A 22,963-nucleotide genomic window follows, 5' to 3' on the forward strand; every position below is an offset into this window, starting at 1 on the left:
ACTAAACTGGTACCTAGAATCATACATGTGAAACTGTCTTTGACAGACTAACTGGCTATATAAATTCATATTACAAATATAAGTCTAAAAATAGTCAAGACATCAAGGAAAATCAACCAAGTAAGACAATCAATAAAATGTGCTAAAGGCAGAGAATTTTCACAGAACAAACTCTTGGCCACAATCACCCAAGCATAATATTGATCTGTTAAAATATGAATGTTCTAAAAAAATTTCTATATCATATATATGATCTCCAAACTGTATACAACAAAAAGATTTCAAAATGTAGAGAGCTAGGAGAAAAAAATCAAAATCATGGGGAAATAGAATAAGGTATATATCATTCCCCATCATTCTCTCTGCTACTATACTTAGGTTGTTTTCAGTGAGCCTATAGAACCTTATAGTTTAATACTTCTGTTCAAATACAAAAAAATATTTTATCCACCAGTGCAATAGTCTGAGGAATAAAAATAAATGAGTAATAACCATATAGCAACTTAGCCAAAGATAGCACAGTATCACATTTTTATCTAAACTTCGTAGAACAATATAAGAATAAGTTTTCTTTAACAATAATGATGAACATATTGATTGCGTGATATTGGGCTAGTCAGTTAAATTCAGTTGTCCAGGCAGTTCTCTGACTACACATAAGCTACCGGACACTTGCGTATATGCATTGGTAGAATGTTTTTGATTTGTTGCTTTGTTTTCCAACAAAAAATTCACCATACCAGGTGTCAAACTTGAGACAATTATAGCGTGGTTGAACCAAATCAAAATGTAATTAGAAAATGTTTAACAAAATAAATAAAAATATAGATAGATAATACTAGATAATATAACAGATAATATTAATTTGTGGTTTTCTAAATCAATATTGCTTACAGGATTTGTTTCCATTTGAGTTTCACATCATTGCTCTTACAATAGCAAAATCACAGGTCTATGCTAACAACAGGAAGATGAAATACTGACATTATGAAAACTTTGAAGTTTTCAAAGCATTTTACATAGATTGTCTCATTCAAGTCCATCGAGCATGCTATTCTCATAACCATCATGGAGATCAGTACCATGGGCATGGTCTTGATTTTTACAGAAGAGAGTTAGGCTCAGAGTAGTTTGGCTACCGTCACACATTTAATGATTGTCAGAGGTGGGATTTAAATGCAGGTCTTTCGAAGTCCAAGTGAAGGTGAAGGCTTGGAAAAGCTGCTGGATTGGATGCAATAGGACTAACATGACTGGGTGGGTCTGTGCACATATATCTCTGTCTCTTCATGTGCTCCACCTGATTTGGCATCTATCCAGCAAGCCATCCAGTTTGTCAGATGCTTAGTTACCAAAGGCAAAACAGCTATAAGATACCAAATTTCTTTTAAAGCTACTTTAGAGTCTTCATTAGGATTATCAAGTCCCCAATTCCTTGAAAATCCACCTCTAAAGCACCATAAATCATGGATTCTTAAACTTTTTTTTTTGTAAAACTCAGGTGATGTCTATGAATTCCTTCTCTGAATAAGGTTTTTAAGTACCTAAACAAAATTTACATAGAATTACAAAGGAAACAAATTATAGTGAAATAAAATGTAATTCTTTTTCCTCTTCATCTTGCAGATACCACTGAATTCTACTGATAGAGTATATGAACCAGTGCAGTGGATAGAGCACAGGGAATGAAGTCATGAAGATCAGAGTACAAATTCAGCCTCAGACACTTACTAGCTGTGTGATTTTGGGCAAGTCACTTAGTCTTGTTTGCCTCAGTTTCCTCATCTACAAAATGAGTTGGAGAAGGAAATGGCAAACCACAACAAGAAAACCCCAAAAAGAGTTCATGAAGAGTTGGAAATCACTGAAGCAACTGAACAACAACATAGGCTCCAGATTAAAACTTCTTTAGTCAGTAGTTAATAAACATTTATTAGGCACCTACTATGTGCCAACCTCTGTGGCAAAAATACGAAAAAAGAAAGACAATCCCTGTCTTCAAGGACCTTGAAATCCAATGGGGAAGGACAACACATTAAAGGAAGCTGAGAAGGGAGAGGAGGTACCTGACCCAGAGGCGTGGTGGAGAAATCAGTCAGAGAAATACAAAGCAATGCAGCCATGGGATAGCTAGGTGGTGCAGTGGATAGAGTGCCAGGCTTGGAGTCAGGATGACTCCTCCTCCTGAGTTTAAATCTGGCCTCAGACACTAGCTATATGACCCTGGTCAAGTCACTTACCCCTGTTTGCCTCAGTTTCCCCATCTGTAAAATGAGCTGGAGAAGGAAATGGCAAACCATTCCATTATCTTTGCCGAGAAACCCCCAGATTGGGTCAGAATGAGTGGGACGTGACTGAAATCACTGAACAACCAGGTGAAAAATGAGATGACTGAGTTGAGCTATCTCCTTAAATGGAGGTTTAGAGTTCATGGCCCCACCCTCCCATCAGAGAGGCAAAAAGTAGTGATAAAGTAGTATCCAAAGTCTGAAGAGATCTTACAGGATTATGAGATTATTCCAATAGTGAGTTTCCTGGGTGATGGTGGAGAAGATAGAGAAGTCCCAAAGTAGTGCAGCCAGGTAACAAATTAATTCATTCATAATTAGTCACTTATATATCCCAGCTTTCTTTCTTGTTTTTCATCAGCAAAGCAAAACTAGACTCTTCATATAATACATACCTACACATGTACATATGTATGTATATATGTACACATACACAAATACCCACATATACACGTATGTATACATACATGTATATGTGTGCATATCTCCCAAGACCTAGTCCATACCACCAAGTGTAAATCCAAACACAGGCAGGAATTCTAGATGATTATACCTGAATTGTTACATTGCAAGGTTTCCTTGGATTGGAAGCAAGGGTTAATGAAATCTGAAATTTTCCATTTCTGAAAATATTGAGTAGTACTCAGAACAGATGTCAAAAAAATCCAAGGGAATAATTTGGAATGAATGTCAAGGACTGAAGTTTGGTCGAAGGCTCTAGTGTGACAGCTAGAGAGGTTGACAAAAGGAGACAAAACTCAATACAGGCCTATGTCAGATGCCAGGAAAAAGGGATCATATACACACTGAATGATTATTGAGGAAGACAGATAGGTGACTGGAACTTCACTTGCTCGCTCCCCTGTGACTTTTTTTTTGACATGCAGTGCTCTCCGCTCACTGTTCTCCCTTGTGCTTTTCAAAGGGACCTACTTATCAGAAAGTACGAAATGCACATGAATGATTTGGCTAAAAATTCCTTGATCAAGAATTCAGCTTATGAAAGAGTGGAAAGTCAATAACGTTTCTGTGTGTTAGGTCCACTCCCTCATGGAGCCAGGGTCAAGAAGCTGATAGGGCCATACAGCTGAACAAATAAATCATGGAACGATGAATAAATGCTCTGTGTCCTTGTCAGGAAAAGGCAGGAAAGGAGAGCCTTTACTACAACCAGGTAAGTGGCTTTCTTTCAAGTTTGGAACTCCTGCAAAATTCTCAAGTTCCTTTTGTGACTGGGGAAAAGCTTTGTTTATAGAAAACAAAACTTTGAGCACACTAACTTTAGAGGTCAAGACCCAGAAGTCTTATGATTTGAACCTAATTTCACCTAGGCAGTCTGGATTATTTGCTTCTAGACTTATGCCCAACTTAGTGTTTTCAGATTTTTCCAATGTGAAGTAAAGAATTGACCACTAATGTTCATAAATTTGGCCAAGGATTAATTGGATGTATTTTGGACAGGTGCCACCTTTCCCATTTCCTCTACTAAAACTAGACGCAATAAGTCTGATTAAAAGAAGCAAATTTCAGATTGATGTCAGGAAAATTCCTAAGAATTGGAAGTATCTGAAAGTGGAAGGAAGGGTTTCTCCAAGGGTTAGCAAGTTCCCTCTTTGCAATCTTCAAGTTAATGTTGATTACATTTAGAGAGGGGTTCTTTTTCAGATATGGGTTGAACTAGATGAACTTTGACTTTCTTGCTAATTCTGAGAATCTAAGATTGTGGGATTCTCTTATACCACTTAATTGTAGATTGGAAAAGCCTCCAATGTTTCTAGAATTATCTACCTTTTTTCCAACAACAGGCTATCTCTTATTCATATCTTTTCTTTTGCCTAGCACCCCCTCCTTGTTTCCTTGATCCTTCTCCCTTCTCTGGAACCCCTTCTTTCCATGTGAAAACTTCTATCTTTAGAACTTTAAAGTCTAGAAACCTCTAGTTTTCTGACAGATTTGTATCTTATTACTCATGACCACAGCAGTAGGAATTTAATCAAATCCTTTGAGATGAATCTAAATAAAATTAGACCCTAGACTCCAATTAAAAAAAACAATACCAAAACCTAAATATGTTGTTGAGTCATTTCTGACTCTATATGACTCCACGGACTTTGTCCATGGGTTTGTTTTGGCAAAGATACTGGAGTGGTTTGCCATTTCCTTCTTCAGTGGATGCCCATTCTACAGATGAGGAACTGAGGCAAATAGGGATTAACAAATAGGGGATCACAAAGATAGCAAGTGTGTAAGGCTGGAATTGAACTCAAATCTTCCTGACTCCAGATCCAGTATTCTATTGACTGAACCACCTAGCTGTCCCTAAGTTGGTCCAGAATTGGCCACGAACCATATCTAATCTCTAAGGTACCATGACATTTAAAGTGACATGACCTGTAAGTTAAGTCATGGTGATGCTCCAACTCATCTGGTAGCTACCCTGACAGGAAATGCCTGAACTTCCCTGAAGCATGGAACCAGGAATTCTAAAACATGTGGGATACCTTCCTGCTAAGCGCCTGGCATATAATAAGTGCTTAATAAATGTTAGTTTGTTAAGAGAATGACTGACTTTGTGGTCCTTCCCTTAAATATCTCAAACAAAAGGGCATATTGATTTCAGTGTTAACTAGTTCATACAATTAGTTTGTGAAACAAACCCTTTTAGTTTCAACAGGATTGTATCCAGTGTGTTCTGATCTAGCTCTCTTCCAGGCCAGCCTAGCTTCCTACTGGTACACCCAAGGGTGACTTTAGGGTGATTTTCTTTAATACAATTTGCCTGAAGCCCCACCATTTGTGTTCCTCCCTACTATTACCCAACAATGCCTAACATCTCAGTTCCGTTTAAATAATGAAAATCAATTAGCTCTTACAAAGGAATGTTTACTTTGAAGATATGACAAGAACAGAAATATAAACATTTTCTCCTACACCTAGGGTTCCACTTTCCTCTCTCTATCCCTGATCTCTGGAGGAGTGATCTCAGACTTATATTTCCTACTTAGCCTTGGTTCCATCAAGTTCACTTACAAATACCGCAGCAATAATGAATGAGTCCTTGTCTCAGTTACTACTAGGCTGGGTCCAAATGGTCACTCCTGACTACTCAGAGCACTAATGCTGATCAAGATACACAACCTGGCTGTATGTTAACTCTTGGATTCATATTCTCTTAGAGCTTGAATGTTTCTCCCACTTGGCCTTTTGAAACTCCCACGGTTGGAGCCTCTGCCTTCACCTAAAGCGAATGGAAAAATAGCGAGGCAAATGACCTGGGCATAGATTCTCAGGGTTACAAGTCATTCTTGAAGGGAAAGGACCCAATGTTTTTCCTCTTAAAACACTATCTCTTGCTGGATGTTGTCATCTAAGGAGTCAAAACCAAGAGGATGAAATTCATGAAAAGAAATCCATCAAAAGAGAAAGGTCAAAGTTCATGTGTCTTTTATTTATTCATTTACTTACTCATTTATCTATATATTTATTTTTAATATTTATTTTAAAATTCATTTTCAAATTCTCTCCCTCCTCCATTGTAAAGGTAAACAATATAATATCAATTATATAGCTCATATATATTTTGAAGGCATTCTCAGTACTGGCTGGTCAGTCAATCAAAGAGGCACACTGTGCTTAAGCATTTCCTCTGTTATAGGACCTAGACATATAAATGCTCTTCAGATTTTCCTAAGATTTTGGCATGAGATTTTTTCCTCAGAATTACCTAATGGTGACAATTGTTAGAAGAAGAATCTTTGAAGAGATAATATACTATATAATAAATCATGTCACATCTTAATCATGTAATAAATAATCAAGAGAAAGAAGAAAGTGGATCTTTCAGGAAACATTTACCCTAGGGAACAGAAGAGCAAAAATAAACTCATTTGGCTAAATTCCCAGCTTGCTAAAAATACCTTCCCAGATAAAAAGGACCAAAGCATTTTCCTTTTGATCATGCCTTTAAATAAGGAAAACAAGAGAGATGAACTATCTCTTTTTCATTCAAGCAAAAACAAACAAACAAAAAATGTGGGAACTTCTCCATAGCAGACATCTTATTTATAATTTTCTAAATCGTTTGGGTTTTGAATTTTCATTTTTAGTGTGTATTTTTTTCCCTTTTTAGAGGAGGGGTATGAAAAGTACATTTAAAAATAAAATCATCCCAGTTCTATTCCCTTAAAGTTTCTATAGTTGTAGACATGTCACATCATACTCTGCTTCAGAAAATTATATGTGAAATCAAAATTAATAGTAAAGAAATTTTAACCATGTAAGGGAAAGTAAAATGAACATGACATTTAGAACAAATTAGAAAAGAAATAAATTCTATTTTAAAACTTTTTTACACTCTTTAATAAAAATTTTATTAGGGACTTAACATCAATTTGAATAGCAGCTTATTTAGTAACTATTTTCATTCAAATTAATAAACTCCAATGCATTATGCATAAGATATTTTAGGTCTAATCTATAATCCTCATCATATTGTCCATTTATTTTCTTTCAGTTTTCATCGTATAATTGTAAGTAGAGTACAACTTATGTTCTTCAGGTGTTCCTTTTGTGCACTGGACATAATTTCATAAAGTTCTTTCCAGATTTCTTTATATTCCTCATAAATATCAATCATTAAAGATTACATTATACAGTCATTAAAGACAATATTGTAATTTCTGCTACATTAACATATTACATTTTATTTATCCATTCTCCAGTAATTGACTTTATGAGGATAGGAGTAGGATTGCAGATTTTGTGCAGGAAGAAAGCTTAGAAGTCATTCATTCTGACTTCTTCATTTTGACAGCTGAAGAAACAGGCTTAGAAAGGCAAAGTTGTTTCTAGGTTGTCATTTTTATAATTATAATTAATGCCACCATGGAAATCTGCTGTAATGATATTCTTTTAGAAAATGTATTTTATTAATATTTTTTCGAATATTACCTAAATTTACTGCTATGCCCAGGATTGTTGTGAGGTTTCATGATATAAGGATGTAAAGCATTTTGAAAACCTTAGAATGTTATAGAAATGCCAGTTATTATTGTTATTATTATCCTACACTTACCAGGCCACCAGTCTGTTGATGACAGTTTCACAGGACTTCTTTTACTGCATTTCTGCTGAGCTTAAACAATGTTAAAATTGTTGCAATATAGGGATGTACTGGTGTTTAACAATATACAGAGACTGAAGTTTAATCTACATTATTAATACTTTTGTAAATCAACAAATGAATAAATCAAGCCCTGATTTCTGAGGTATAAATGTTCACATTGAAAATTCAACAACTGCCTTTCATAAACTGTTTAGAGCTGTCTCTAGCATACCTCTGTCCGTCTCCTCTCTCCTGTATAGAGGTCCACCCTATAAAACAAAAACCAGCAAAACTGATTAATGTATTAAAAAAAAAAATCAGGTACTATATGCAGTGTTTCACACTCTGGAAACCTCTCACCTCTGCTAAGAAATTCAGGGAGGTATCTTCTCGTATTTTTTTCCTTGGTTGCCAAGGTTTTTCTTTGAATTTTCAACATTCTTTTTCATTATTTATACATTTATATTGTTATAGGCAACTGTTGGTTTCTTGACTTTATTTTCTTCATTCTTCTTCAGATCATATAAATCTTTTTCATGCTTCTCAGTATTCATCATATTCATCCTTTCTTATAACAGAGTAATATTCCATTTAGAATGAGCCATTTGGAATAGACTAATGTATTATACATTCATATACCATAATTTGTTTCCCAATTAATTATCATCTATTATATTTCCAATATTTTCTACCAAAAAAGGCTACATTGTGTGTGTATGTGTGCATATTTAGGGTTAGAGTTGCATTGTTGGTCTATACGCCATTTTAGTTGCTGTATTTGCATAATTTAAAAAATTGCTTTCCAGAAAAGTTGTACTAATTCATAACTCCACCAACAATGTATTAACATGCCTTTCTTTCTGCAAGTCTCAACATTGACTTTTCCCATCTTTTACTGACTTTGCAAATTTTCAGGGTGTGAAGGTGAAAATTCCAGGTGTTTTGATTTACATTTCTCATATTATTAGCATTTTGCAGCATTGTCTCATGTGATTCTTAATAGTTTCCAATCTTTTTTTTTTTTTTGAGAACTATTTGTTCATATTATTTGGCCATTTAGCTATTGAGGAATAGCTTTTAGTATTACATATTTGTTACTTGTTTACATGTCTTTTATACCAAGTTATTATCTGACAAAAATGAAGCAAAGATTTTTCCTATTTGATGGATTCTTTACTTATCTTAGATAAATTATTTTTGTTTGGGAAATAGCTTTTCAATTTCATATAACTGAAATTACCCATTTTATCTTTTGTAATTGCTTTTATCCCTTCTTTACTTAAAAATGAATCTGATACCTATACCTATGAAATGCATACAATCTGGTCCTTTTCTAATTTTTTTCATGGTATGAATTTTATTATTGAGGTCAGATATTCATTTTAAATATATTATGGAATACGGCATAAAGTTTTGATTTAGGCTCGATTTTTGTCACACTGCTTTCTGTTTTTTCCCAGTAGTTTTAATCAAATAGGGATTTCTTTCCTAAGTATGTTTTCTATCTTATTGAACACTAGGTTATTATGTTCCATATCTTCTGATTCTCCCTTACTTTAGTGCATTCCACTGATTTCCTTCTCTATTTTTCAAAAATTAGCAAATAGTTATGATGACTGAATCTTTACAATATAGTTGATATTCTGGAAGTATTATTCCTTCATCATTCACAACTTTTAAATTACTATTTTCCTTGTTATTCTAGATCCTTTTTCCAAATAAATTTTGTAGTTATTTTATTGATCTCTCTAAAGTATACTTTTGATAATTTGATATAGCACCAAAACTATAAATTAACTTGGGTAGAGTTGTCATTTAAATATAGATATAGATACAGATACAGATATATATCATCAGAGCCCTGCCACAAGCATTGATTATCTATCCACCTATTTAAGTTACTTTTTTATTTCATTAAGGAGCACTTTCCAACTGAATTTGTGCAAGTATTTGGTGTGCTTTGGTAGATATTACCATGTCGTAGTAATTTCATTTTTTATGCGATGTAGTTATTTTCAATGAGATTTTCCTTTCTTTTATTGTTTCTTGGATTTTGTTGTCGTTACATATAAATGCTATCGATTTTTTAAGGTGCATTTTGTGGCTTGAAGTTTTGTTAAATATAATAATTGCCCTGATTAATTTCTCTGTTCATTCCTTAGGATTTTCTAATTAAGCCATCCTATCATGCCTCCGTTCTCACTTTGGATTTCTTTCTCCTCTCATTACTACTGCTAGCATTTGTAGAACTATGGTAAATAACACTGGGGAATGTCGGCATTTTTAATCCTATCTTTATTGGGAAAGTTTCTAGTATGTTCTCATTGCACATGAAGCTAGCTTGTGGTTTTAGATAGGTAGCTTTTTATAATGTTAAAAACAGATCCACCAATACTTATACTTTATAAGGGATTTTTTAAAAATATATACGAGTATTGTACCTTTTCAAAGACTTTTTTCTTGCATCTATTGAGATAATCATATGGTTTTAGATGTTTTTTTCTTCATAGAGTTAATTATATTTATTCTTTTCTAATGTTGAGCTATCCAATTTGATCATAATGAATTATTTTTGAATTAATTGCTCTACTCTTGGGACAGAATTTTATATAAAATTTTGGATTAATATTCACTAATTATATTGGTTTTGTGCTTTATCCTTACCTGGTTTAGGTATTAAGACTATATCTATATCTATATCTATATATATCATATGAAAGGTATTTGATACAGTGCTTTCTTTCTTGTTTTTTCAGAATGATTTAGGCAATGTTGATACTAATTGTTCTTGAAAAGTTTGATACTATTCTCCTATAAATCCAATGCAAAAGTCTCCACCATCCCCCTTTGATAATCCCATTATGGCTATATGTATTTTCTTTTCTGAGACTGGATTAGGATCTCTATTTAGTCTTCTGTTAGATTGGCAGTTTATATTTTTAAGGGAATCCTATATTTCTTTTTCGTTGTCAGTAAAATGTCAGTATAATTATCTTTTCAGTCGCTTAGTACATATATATTTGTTAAGTGCCTAATAACAAGAATTGCACTAAGTGCTGGGGATTCAAATAAAAAAAAAAAAGACATTCATTGGCCTCAAGAATCTTACAGTCTAAAGAAGGGAGACAATGCACAGAAGGAAGCTAAAAGGGGAGGGATGAGTAGAGAAGGTGTCCAACATTTGAGGCCTCTATCTAAAGAGGGGGCTCCACCCAGTTTTTCTCCCCATTTTTCACCAGCTATACAGCTTTTGAGCTTCTATGGAAGGTCGAATCAGAGGGGCAGAGGCTACTGATAAGATGTAAGTAACAGGCAGAATCTATCTTGGACAAAGACATCTTACAACGATAAGTTTTCTGGGGAAGGATAACATGATGGAGAATTTGTAGCTGGTGAGAAATGAAGAGGTCTTTTTAAAGTATCAAATCCATTGATTCAGACTTGATTCTTTGAGATAAACAAAAGTAATGAATTAAGGATTTATGTATCTAATCTTCAGCACTACTATTGATTCTCTATTTGAACTTAAGCAAATCACAAAACCTCTATGACTCAGGTTATTTCCCAATAAAATAAAGATAAGGCTCTATGTTATGAGATTCTCATGAAATTTATCCTAAAATAGTAACTTAATCTATCACAAGGTACTTGCATTAGTGATGTTTGCCAAATGGCAACACAGTGGAAAAATGTGATGTGAAACTTTCTCACTTCAAAATTATAAATTAAATTTTGAGTTTGCATATTTTTATTTTAACTCCAGCTGGCTTAAAGAACTGCCTGATTTGCACACTTTAAAAATGGACCTGTTTTGCACTACAGAAAATAAGATAAATTTATTAACTATTTAGTTATCAAAATATCATCAAGTTCATAAGTAAGTAATTTTCACTTAGGGCTTTGACAATAAGATTCATTAATACTGATATTGTCCTAGGGTGAAAATAACAGCTACTTCTGAATTTATGGTCTGATCTGTTCATGTTTCTGAAAGATTCCTGCCTCTACTACACATATTTTTAAAGTTTCCGGGAAGACATGGTCTTTCTCATTGTTGCTTTGTTTAACAGAATCCGACAGTACCAGCTTCTCTGAGGGTATCAAAGAGAGGTCAATGCCAGACCAATGAAAAATAAACCTGTATATATGTAACATTTGAATGAGGGAAACATGATGATAACATAAAGTGGAACTCAAATGATGTGCACTTGCTATTTTGAATAAATGGCTTTCCTGAAATCTCTGATGTTAAGAAGTCAAAACTAAGGGACATATAGTTTTGAAAACTGAACTGTTTTTGAGGAAATATATTCAGTAAATTCCTTCTGAGGCTACGAACAGGTATATAGCATGTTTAGCCAGAGTTATAAAAACTACTAAAAGAAATATCTCTTGTTCAGTCGTGTCTAATTCTTTGTGAGCCTATAGACTATAGCACACCAATACTGTCTATGGGGTTTTCTTGGCAAAGATACTAGAAGGGTTTGCCATTTCCTTCTCTAGTACATTAAGGCAAACAGAAGTTATGACATGTCCAGGGTCATACAGCTAGTTAGCATGTGAGACCAGATTCATACTGACTCTAGGTCCAGCTCTCTATCCACTGAGTCATCTAAGCTGCTTCTGAATTCAAGAGGTAAGGTAGAAATATCTCTGTTGTTGCTTTAGTCACTTTCAGTAGTATCCAACTCATTGTGACCCATTTGGGGTTTTCTTGAGCAAAATACACAGTTAGTTTTCATAACTATAAATGTTAATGGGGATGAACTCTATATAGTTCTGAGAGGAGGTCCCCTACTAGTATAGTTTTATCACCTATTTCCTCCTGAAACTCATTCAACTTTTCCTGAAAAAATTTAGATGCTATACCATTTAGTGTATAATATTTAGTATTGATATGACTTCATTGTCTATGGTACCTTTCAGCAATTTTTAGTTTCCTTTCCTATCTCTCTTAATTGAATCTTTTTTTTTTTTTGGTTTGTTTTGTCTGAGATCATGACTGCTACCCCTGCTTTCTTTGCTTCAGTTGATGCATAATAAGTTCTGTCCTAGTCCCTTACCTTTACCCTGTGTGTATCTCTCCACTTCAGATGTGTTTACTGTAAACAACATATTGTAGGATTCTGGTTTTTAATCCATTCTGCTATCCACTTCTATCTTATGGGTGAGTTCATCACACTCACATTTATAGTTATGATAACAGTGTATTTCCTTCCATGCTATTTTCCCTTTATTTATCCCCTTCTCACTCTTACCTCCCCACTCTTTCCCTCCTCACAAGTGTTTTATTTCTGATTACCATCTCCCTGATATACCTTCCCTTTCATCAGTCCCCCCAAATCCCTCTATTAACCTCATCCTTTTTTACTTCCTTATAGGGTAAGATAGATTTCTATATCTAACTTAGTGTCTTTATTATTTCCTCTTTAAACCAATTTTGATGAAAGTAAGGTTTAAGCTTTGCCTGTCACCGTCCCTCGCTCAATTTCCCCCTTCATTTTAATAGCTCTTTTATGCCTCATTTTTGTAGCATAATTTACCCAGTTCAATCTCCCCCCTCTTTCTTCCAGTGCAATTTTCTTTCTTACCCCTTTATTTTTTTCAGGGGGCAGTATCATCCCATCAAAGTCACCTTATATGCATACCTTCTGTCTATATATACTCCTTTTAATTGCTCTTATACTAATAAAGTTCTTAAAAGTTACCAATATGACTTGCCATATGGAAATATAAAGTTTAACCTTATTGAATTTCTAACATTTCCTCTTGTTTTGTTTTTAATTTTTTGTTTCTCTTAAGTCTTATATTTGTAGATTAAATTTTTTATTCAGTTCTGATCCTGTAATTAGAAATGCTTGAAAGTCCTCTATTTTATTTAATGCCCATTTTTCCCTCTGAAAAATTAAATTTTCTGGATAGATGATTTTGGGCTGTAATCGGAATTCTTTTGCCTTCTGTTATATCATATTCCAAGCCCTCTGGTTCTTTACTGTGGAAGCTGCCAAACCCTGTGTAGTTCTGACTATAGCAGCATAATATGACTACAGCAGCATAAATATTATGTATAGCAACAGAATATTTAAATGATTTCTTTTTGTCTGCTTGCAGTACTTTCTTCTTGATCTGTGAGCTCTGGAATTTGGCTATGATGTTCCTAGGAGTTTTGATTTTGGGACTTCTTTCAGGCAATGATCAGAGGATCATTTCAATTTCTGTTTTGCCCTCTGGTTCTAATATATCAGGGCAATTTTCTTTGATAATTTTTTGAGAGATATTATCCAGGTTTTTTGCTTTATCATGGCTTTCAGGTAGTCCAATAATTCTCATGTTACTTCTTCTGGATTTATTTTCTAGGTTACTTTCACATTTTATTCTATTTTTTGTTCACTTTTAAAATTTTTTTCATGTCCTGATGTCTCTTAGAGTCATTAGCTTTCACTTGCTCAGTTCTAATTTTTAAGGAATTATTTTCTTCAGGGAGCTTTTGTACTTTCTTTTCCATTTGGTCAATTCTATGTTTTAGGAAGTTTTTTCCTGAGTAAATCTTTGCATATCTTTTCCCTTGTTATTGACTCCTTTTTCATGATTCTTATGCATTACTCTCATTTCTTTTTCAAATTTTTCTTTTGCTTCTCTAATTTGCTTTTTTTAAATTCTTTTCAAGCTCTTCTAGGAATTTTTTGGGATGTGAGATCAAATAACATTTTTCTTTGAGGCTTCACATGTAGTCATTTTGACACTATCACCGTTTGCCAAATTTATGCCCTCATCCTCACTGTCATCACAGTAATTTTCTAGAATTGAGTTCTTTTTATTTTTGTTTGTCCATTTTTTCTGCCTTTTTTGTAAGTTAGTGTTTTTGTCTAAAAGTTGTGCCCTGGTCCTGCACTGTAGCAAGCTTTTCATGCTGGGACTTAGGGTCTTTCTGCTAGCTTTCACTGAGCTTCAAGGCTTGGCTGTTTGCTTTCACTGGAGGGTAGGCTACCCTTCTGACTTGTACTCGGGACGGCATCCTTGTTGGCCTCCCCTGGCATGTGGTTTATTTGCTTGCCTGCCCTAGGGGTGGAACTTTTCTGCTGGGTTGCTGTTGTAACAGTCTTTCTGGAGGCTGACCCTGGAAGATGTATCTTATTGCCCCCAGAGATGGGGCCCTGCTGCTGGATTGCTGTTGAAGCAGAGTCTCTCCCCAGGGGTAGAGTCTCCTTTATGTCAGCCCTAGCGTGGGGCTTCACTACTGTTCAGCAATGGGGTCAAGGCCTCAAAGGTGGCTTGTGCTGGGGGTGAGGCCTTCCTGTGCTGCATGGATTGTTGACTTGCTTAGAGGGCTGCTGATTTGTAGGAGGGTAGGGCTTTGATGATTGACCCAGGTTCAGAACCTTGATTCAGGTACCCTGTTGTGAGCCTGGTGACCGCTGTTCTTGGATCTGGATCACCTCTCACCCCAGTGAGACAGACCTTTTCTGCTGCACTGGTAAGTTGCATCCCTGCTCCTAGATCAATTATGAGGTGGTTTTCTGGGTTTTTAGAAGAGAATTTGGGAGGGCTTCAAAGGTTTACTTCTTCACTCTACCATCTTGGCACTGGAAGTCTCAGTGGAGAGTTCTGACAAAAAGTAACCCACCAGAGAAGAAAATGGCAGACCACTCCAGTGTCATTGACAAGAAAATCCCATGGAGATTATTAAAATGATGGAGAGACAACATCAGAAGATGCACCTCTCAGGTCAGAATATGTTAGTGGGGAAGAGTGGAGGACAGCTACAAGTAGCTTCATTATTAATGAAGAGGCCAGGCCAAAGCCCAAAGGAAACTCAATTGTAGATGATGAAAAATAAAAGTCCTATGCTATAAAAGTCAATCCTACATAGGAACCTGGAATGTAAATAAGATCTGTGAGCCTGTGTAAGGTGGTTGTGATCAAACAGGAGCAGAAAACTTAAACATCAGTATCTTGGGTCTCAGTGAACTTAAATGGATAGGAATGGATGAATTTAATTGCAATGATCATTACCTATACTACTATGGGCATTATTTATACTACTACTCCTACATCATTAAAGGAATATATCTTAAGTGCCAAAACTGATGTAAGGAAAATGGGATGGATTCAAAAAATATCATCTGCTACATCAAATTACTTCCATATTAAAAACCCATGTGCTTTCAACCATAAAAGAATTTAAATGTACCATTATTAATCAGTTTTGAAACCATGATTGCTGAATACTCGTCAATAAATTACTGAGAAAGAAAGCAAAGAAAAAATTACCAAATTAATTTGAACCTGAGTTAGCACAGGCTTCTCAGGTTCCCTTAAAAATTAATTTTAGTCATAGTTAGTTGATTTCTCCATTTCATGATGGTTATGGTCTAATTATTACAATGTTTTTTCACTTTCTCCACATTAAAAGAGAAGTAATACCTCAAGATACACCAGCCAAGGTACCAAAACTATAGTTCATACTCAGATTATCAGAGACTAGGCATGTTTCTTTGCTGGGGCCTGCTAAAAGGCTAGGTTGGCCTGGGTACTCCATTAAGACTCTCATACTCCATCCATCAAAATGAAAGAAATTACAAGTAAATCATCAAACTATTTGACAGATTAGTAGGTGTTCCTTTTATAATACGGAGACTCCTTTGAACTTATACTAACAAAGCAGGTATTCCAGCATAAAGAAGAAATATTGAGAGCTGCATATTTCTGTCTTTCCTATAGGATCTTTGGATTTTGTGGGTTTTAAATTCTTCCAGTATGAAAAGATCTGGTTAGAGAAAAACACTCTCTGCAACTATTTTTAAAAAGATAACTCTTCCTTACATTGAAAAAATCAGAACCATTTTTCTTTTGTATTTTGGAGGCTTGAGTCTTTTAAATTAATGTAGATCTGATTATCTACCATTAGATTACTGTAGAAATCAATCAGGCATTTGTTTCATATTGAAAATACATATATCTAATGGCTTTAAATACAAAATATGACCATAGCTATGCTGTAAATTGCTTTTCTATCTTTGGACATTCCATTAACATCAATTCAGCACTTTGAATTGAGGTCCTAGGTAGGTGCTAAAGACACAGAGAAAATAGTTCCTATTCTGTTTGGAGGATGCAACATTTACAGACAAAAGCAAAAATGATATAATTTAAAGAGTAGAAAAATTTTCCTGCAGGAGGTAGCACCTCCTTTGACCCTGAAAAGAATCTGAAAATTCTTAAGGCAAGTCAGTTATATTCATTGAACCTCAGTTTCCTAATATATACAATGAGAGTGGGGCTAAGTGACCTATGTTCTTTTTTAGCTCAAATGCCCTTTTCCTATTTATAATTAATCATTTAAATCATATTAGAAACATGTTTTAATGAAATATTCACTTTAATAAACATTTATTAAGCACCAATCATGTACCAGGTACTGTGCTAAACTTTGGGGATACAAAGAAGAAAAAGAAAGACTATCTCTGCCTTCAAAGAGTATACTTACAATCTAATGGAGGAAGTTTCTCAGTTACGTCTGACTCTTTATGAATGCATTTGAGGTTTTCTTGGTTTTCTTACTGGAGTGGCTTGCAATATCCTTCTCCAGCTCATTTTACAGGTGAGGAAACTGAGGTAGATAGGGTTAAGTAACGTGCCTAGAATCACACAACTAGTAAGTATGTAAGGTCAGATTTGAACTCAGGAAGATGGGTCTTCCTGACTCCAGACCCAATTCTTTACTCACTGACCCACATAGTTACCCCATGAAATTGGGGAAGACAATACATAAAAAGAGGCAGGAAAGGTTGGTGGGGGTTTCTGGTGGGAAGTAGACACCAGGAGGTACTTGGTGGGAATATCTTGGTCTGTGGAATTGAAACCAGGCAGAACAATAAATACAAAATGGAGTGATCTGAAAATTCAGTATCTGTCTTCTACAAAGAAAGAATCGGGGGGGGGGGGGGGGGGGCGGAGCCAAGATGGCGGAGTAGAAAGACGCACATACACATAGCTCCGAACCCACAACCCATAGAACATCTGTATAAAGTAACTCATGGCGAAGTCTGGAGCAGTGAGGCCACAGAACAGTGGAGCAAAGGAGATTTCTGTTCCAGAGGGACCTGCAAACCTCTCACAAAAGGTCCATTGCACTGCGGACGCGGAGCCCAGCCCAGCCCTGCCACAGCCGCGGCACCGAGAGGAACAGATCTGAGCAGGCTTCAGGGACGGGATCTCCAGCAGCCGCGCAGGTCCCTCCACCCACAGGTGACAAGAGTCAGTGAGAGGGTCTCTTTGGCAGGTCGAGAGGGGAGTGGGGTGCCCCCATAACTCAGGCCCCCTCGGGAGGCAGAAGCTGAGGCAGCGGCAGACCAGGGCTCCCCAAGCAGACAGGAGCCTGGATCCATTGTTGAAGGTCTGTGCATAAACCCCCTGAGGGAACTGAGCCTGAGAGGCGGCCCTACCTTGACCTAAGCACCTGAACTTAATCTCACACTGAAAAGCAGCCCTGCCCCCACCAAAATCCCTGAGGCTGGAAGCAGCATTTGAATCTCAGACCCCAAACGCTGGCTGGGAGGATCAGGAGGCAAGGTGGGTGTGAGGAGAATATTCAGAGGTCAAGTCACTGGCTGGGAAAATGCCCAGAAAAGGGAAAAGAAATAAGACTATAGAAGGTTACTTTCTTGGTGAACAGGCATTTCCTCCCTGCCTTTCTGATGAGGAAGAACAATGCTTACCATCAGGCAAAGACACAGAAGGCAAGGCTTCTGTGTCCCAGCCCACCCAATGGGCTCAGGCCATGGAAGAGCTCAAAAAGAATTTTGAAAGTCAAGTTAGAGAGGTGGAGGAAAAGCTGGGAAGAAAAATGAGAGACATGAAGTCAAAGCATGAACAGCAGGTCAGCACCCTGCTAAAGGAGACCCAAAAAAATGTTGAAGAAAATCACACCTTGAAAAATAGGCTAACTCAATTGGCAAAAGAGGTTCAAGAAGCCAATGAGGAGAAGAATGCTTTCAAAAGCAGAATTAGCCAAATGGAAAAGAAGATTCAAAAGTTCACTGAAGAAAATAGTTCTGTCAAAATTAGAATGGAACAGATGGAGGCTAATGACTTTATGAGAAACCAAGAAATCACAAAACAAAACCAAAAGAATGAAAAAATGGAAGATAATGTGAAATATCTCATTGGAAAAACAACTGACATGGAAAATAGAATCAGGAGAGACAATTTAAAAATTATGGGCCTACCTGAAAGCCATGATCAAGAAAAGAGCCTAGACATCATCTTTCATGAAATTATCAAGGAAAACTGCCCTGAGATTCTAGAACCAGAGGGCAAAATAAATATTCAAGGAATCCACAGAACACCGCCTGAAAGAGATCCAAAAAGAGAAACTCCTAGGAACATTGTAGCCAAATTCCAGAGTTCCCAGGTCAAGGAAAAAATATTGCAAGCAGCTAGAAAAAAACAATTCAAGTATTGTGGAAATACAATCAGGATAACACAAGATCTAGCAGCTTCTACATTAAGGGATCGAAGGGCATGGAACAGGATATTTCAGAAGTCAAAGGAACTAGGACTAAAACCAAGAATCACCTACCCAGCAAAACTGAGTATAATACTTCAGGGGAAAAATTGGTCTTTCAATGAAATTGAGGATTTTCAAGCATTCTTGATGAAAAGACCAGAGCTGAAAAGAAAATTTGACTTTCAAACACAAGAATGAAGAGAAGCATGAAAAGGTGAACAGCAAAGAGAAGTCATAAGGGACTTACTAAAGTTGAACTGTTTACATTCCTACATGGAAAGACAATATTTGTAACTCTTGAAACTTTTCAGTATCTGGGTACTGGGTGGGATTACACACACACACATGCACACATGCACACATGCACACACACATAGAGACAGAGTGCACAGAGTTAATTGAAGAGGATGGGATCATATCTTAAAAAAATGAAATCAAGCAGTGAGAGAGAAATATATTGGGAAGAGAAAGGGAGAAATGGAATGGGGCAAATTATCTCTCATAAAAGAGGCAAGCAAAAGACTTATTAGTGGAGGGATAAAGAGGGGAGGTGAGAGAAAAACATGAAGTTTACTCTCATCACATTCCACTAAAGGAAAGAATAAAATGCACACTCATTTTGGTATGAAAACCTATCTTACAATACAGGAAAGTGGGGGATAAGGGGATAAGCAGGGTGGGGGGGATGATGGAAGGGAGGGCATGGGGAGGAGGGAGCAATTTGAGGTCAACACTCATGGGGAGGGATAGGATCAAAAGAGAATAGAAGTAATGGGGGACAGGATAGGATGGAGGGAAATATAGTTAGTCTTATACAACACAACTATTATGGAAGTCATTTGCAAAACTACACAGATTTGGCCTATATTGAATTGCTTGCCTTCCAAAGGGAAGGGGTGGGGAGGGAGGGAGGTAAAGAAGTTGGAACTCAAAGTGTTAGGATCAACTGTCGAATAATGTTCTTGCCACTAGGAAATAAGAAATACAGGTAAAGGGGTATAGAAAGTTATCTGGCCCTACAGGACAAAAGAGAAGACGGAGACAAGGGCAGAGGGATGATAGAAGAAAGAGCAGATTGGTCATAGGGGCAATTAGAATGCTTGATGTCTGGGGGGGGCGGGGAGGGGATAAAAGGGGAGAAAATTTGTAACCCAAAATTTTGTTAAAATGAATGTTAAAAGTTAAATAAATTAAAAAAAAAAAAGAAAGAAAGAATTTGTAAGGAGTTTGGTATTCCAGCTTGATGATGAAGTTAAAGTCATGAGCTAATCCTGGGAGGGGCATCTTGGTCCCAGGGGCTGAATATAGGGAAAGCAGCAGGCTTGAAGCTATTAGAGGCATTATGGCGGGATAGAACTTCAAAGTAGAAACTATAGTCTCTAGTAAAAGAAAGAGCCTTTGCATGATCCCCAGTAATGTATGACTAATCTGCTAAAAGGTGGGAAAATAGATTACATTCCCTATCTCCCATTCCCTAGCCAATCCTTAGGCTTGTCTTTCACACAACTACATGGACCCTTTAGTCATCCCAATTTTCCAACTCTGATCTGTCCCAATACTGTGTAAGCTCCCTGTCTTTCCATTTTGAGACTTGAGCATAAGCCCCTTGGGGCACTTATACAGTAAATTTAACTACAACCTGGACACCTTCAGCCAAGCACATGTTGGAGCCAGCTAATATTTGCTCTAAAGGATTATTGTTACATTTTCTGTGTGAACGTTTTGCACCTAAGAAATAGGCAAATAGGACAAACTGGGGCTTAATTTATTGTTTTGTTGATTGCCAAGAAGGGAAGCTACACGGTGCAGTGGATAAAGCTCTGGGCCTAGAGTTCAAGAAGACTGGAGTTAAAATTCAATCTCAGACACGGGCAAGTTACTTAACCCTGGTTGCCTCAGCTCCTCATCTATAAAATGAGCTGGATAAGGAAATGATAAACCACTCCAGTATCTCTGCCAAGAAAACCCCAAATGGGGTCATGAGGAATTGAATGTGACTGAATAAAAAACAATTACAACAAAGTGATGGAAAATGTTAATAATTTAAATTCAGCTTAAAAGTTTGCTGTGCAAACTTTTTTTCAGAGAGCTGATTGTTAAATATTTATTAGCACACCCCTGCCCACAATACCAAATGCATAGGTATCATTAAGAAAATTTCTTTCCCCTCCCCCACAATACCCATCTCTCTCTTCCATATCACTTCGTGGTTGCTCCATGTGTTCCCATGTATATAGGGCAGTGGGTATGGAGGATAAATAAAAATCCCTGCTCTGTCTTTTTTTTAAAGATGGAACAGATTGAATTGCACTGGATGAGTGTTATTTCCATTTCTTCTACCACCTCAAAAGTCATATGTGTTATAGGGATGCATGTTAGACCTGTCTGTTGGGGCCCTTTTTCAGAAGTAGCTGATAGCTCAGTGAATAGAGAGTGATGGTCCTGAAATCAGGAAGAATTCACTGGTCTTACTAGTTGTATGAACCTGGGCAAGTCATTTAACCTCTGTCTGCCTCAGCTTCCCTAACCACAAAATGGAGATAATAAAATAGCACCCATCTTGCAAGGTTGTTGTAAGGATCAATGAGGTAATACTTGTCAAAAGTGCTTAGCATGGAGCCTGGCACGTAGTAGGCACTGCATAAATGCTTTTTTCCCTTTGAAGAAGCCTTTTGTACCATCCACATCACTGCTTGTCAAATACAGAAACTGCACATGCTTTTGTGTTTCAGTTTGACATGATCTATTGTAAAGAAATGCGGTTCAGATGTTATTTTTTTAGATCACTCTCATCCTGTTCTAACATTTTACATCATACCAGGAGACTAGATTCTTTAAATAAACCAGAGTTTTCTCAAGTACAAGGTGAAGGAGGAAAGAGAAATGCAAACCTGTCAGAAGGCTGGAAGTGGAGGATAGTACTAAGTGGCTAAAGAAATCTCCCTGATATTTTTAGATAATCTCAGAAATAATCATTGTACAATAAAAAGAGGCACCCCTATATCTTAGACGGTCAAAATGGGGAGCTCTGGGGTAAGACAAAAATCAAAGACCAAATATGCTCCTGGAACTTGATGGATCAACATGAAGTCAAAACTCATTTCTGGTATGAGTTTAGACAAAAAGATTCTGTATTTTCCCTACTATAATGGGCCTGTAGCTAGGTGTAGCAGCAGAGGCTGAGCTGGATAACAAAGTAAATTCTAGCCCACTCCTAAGGATCTACTTCTATTTCTTTTAGATGAAAACATAAGCAACCATTCAGTATAAATGATGCATAACTCTCCATCTTGTGTGGGAGATAGTGTGAAACCAGCAATTACTGGTTCTCTTTATTGAGAAGCAAAGCCTCTTGAATAAAACAAAAAATGAAATAATGTGACCTGTTCCGTCAATCATTAGATCATGGGTGGAAAGCAAGAAATGACTTCAGAGGTCATCTAGTCCAACTCTTTTATTTTGAAAATGAGGAAACTTGAGCCCAGAGGAATGTAAAACCAATGAAGGCAGCACACCTTAGGACTACTGCTATGAATGATTTTAAGGGTCTAATCCCATAGTAAAATGAACGCTCTATTTATTCAGCAATAAACTAAATATTCTTCAGTAAAGTAAAGCATAACATTCATAACAACATCCTTAAACAAAACATGTCATCTAATATATATATGTGTTTCATAACTCTCAGTATGTCATATGCTCCATAGCATATATCATTGCATCCCCAAAGTCAGGGGGTCCTAGGCTAGGGTCTTCCCTAGCATGATGCATCCTTAAGACATAGCAGAAAATACCACACCATCCACCCCTAGGTTACTATAAGAACAACCTTCTTAATCAATACCCAATGTCCAAGTAAAGTCCTCTCTCATCTTGACCGGAGGCTAACTTCCAAACCCCCTGACTCCTTCTCCATGGGCTGACCACTCCCAGCTCTTTCGTGTGTCACAAACAGGCAGCTCTCTGTTCCTGCTCCTTGTCTTAGCTCACAGAGATTGTTCCATTCCACACTTTTCCTGCTTCTGCCTGACAGCAGGCTACAGGGGCTTCTGCCTGTGGCTT

This window comes from Notamacropus eugenii, chromosome 5 (assembly GCF_028372415.1).
Source record: "Notamacropus eugenii isolate mMacEug1 chromosome 5, mMacEug1.pri_v2, whole genome shotgun sequence".
NCBI classification, from domain to species: domain Eukaryota; kingdom Metazoa; phylum Chordata; class Mammalia; order Diprotodontia; family Macropodidae; genus Notamacropus; species Notamacropus eugenii.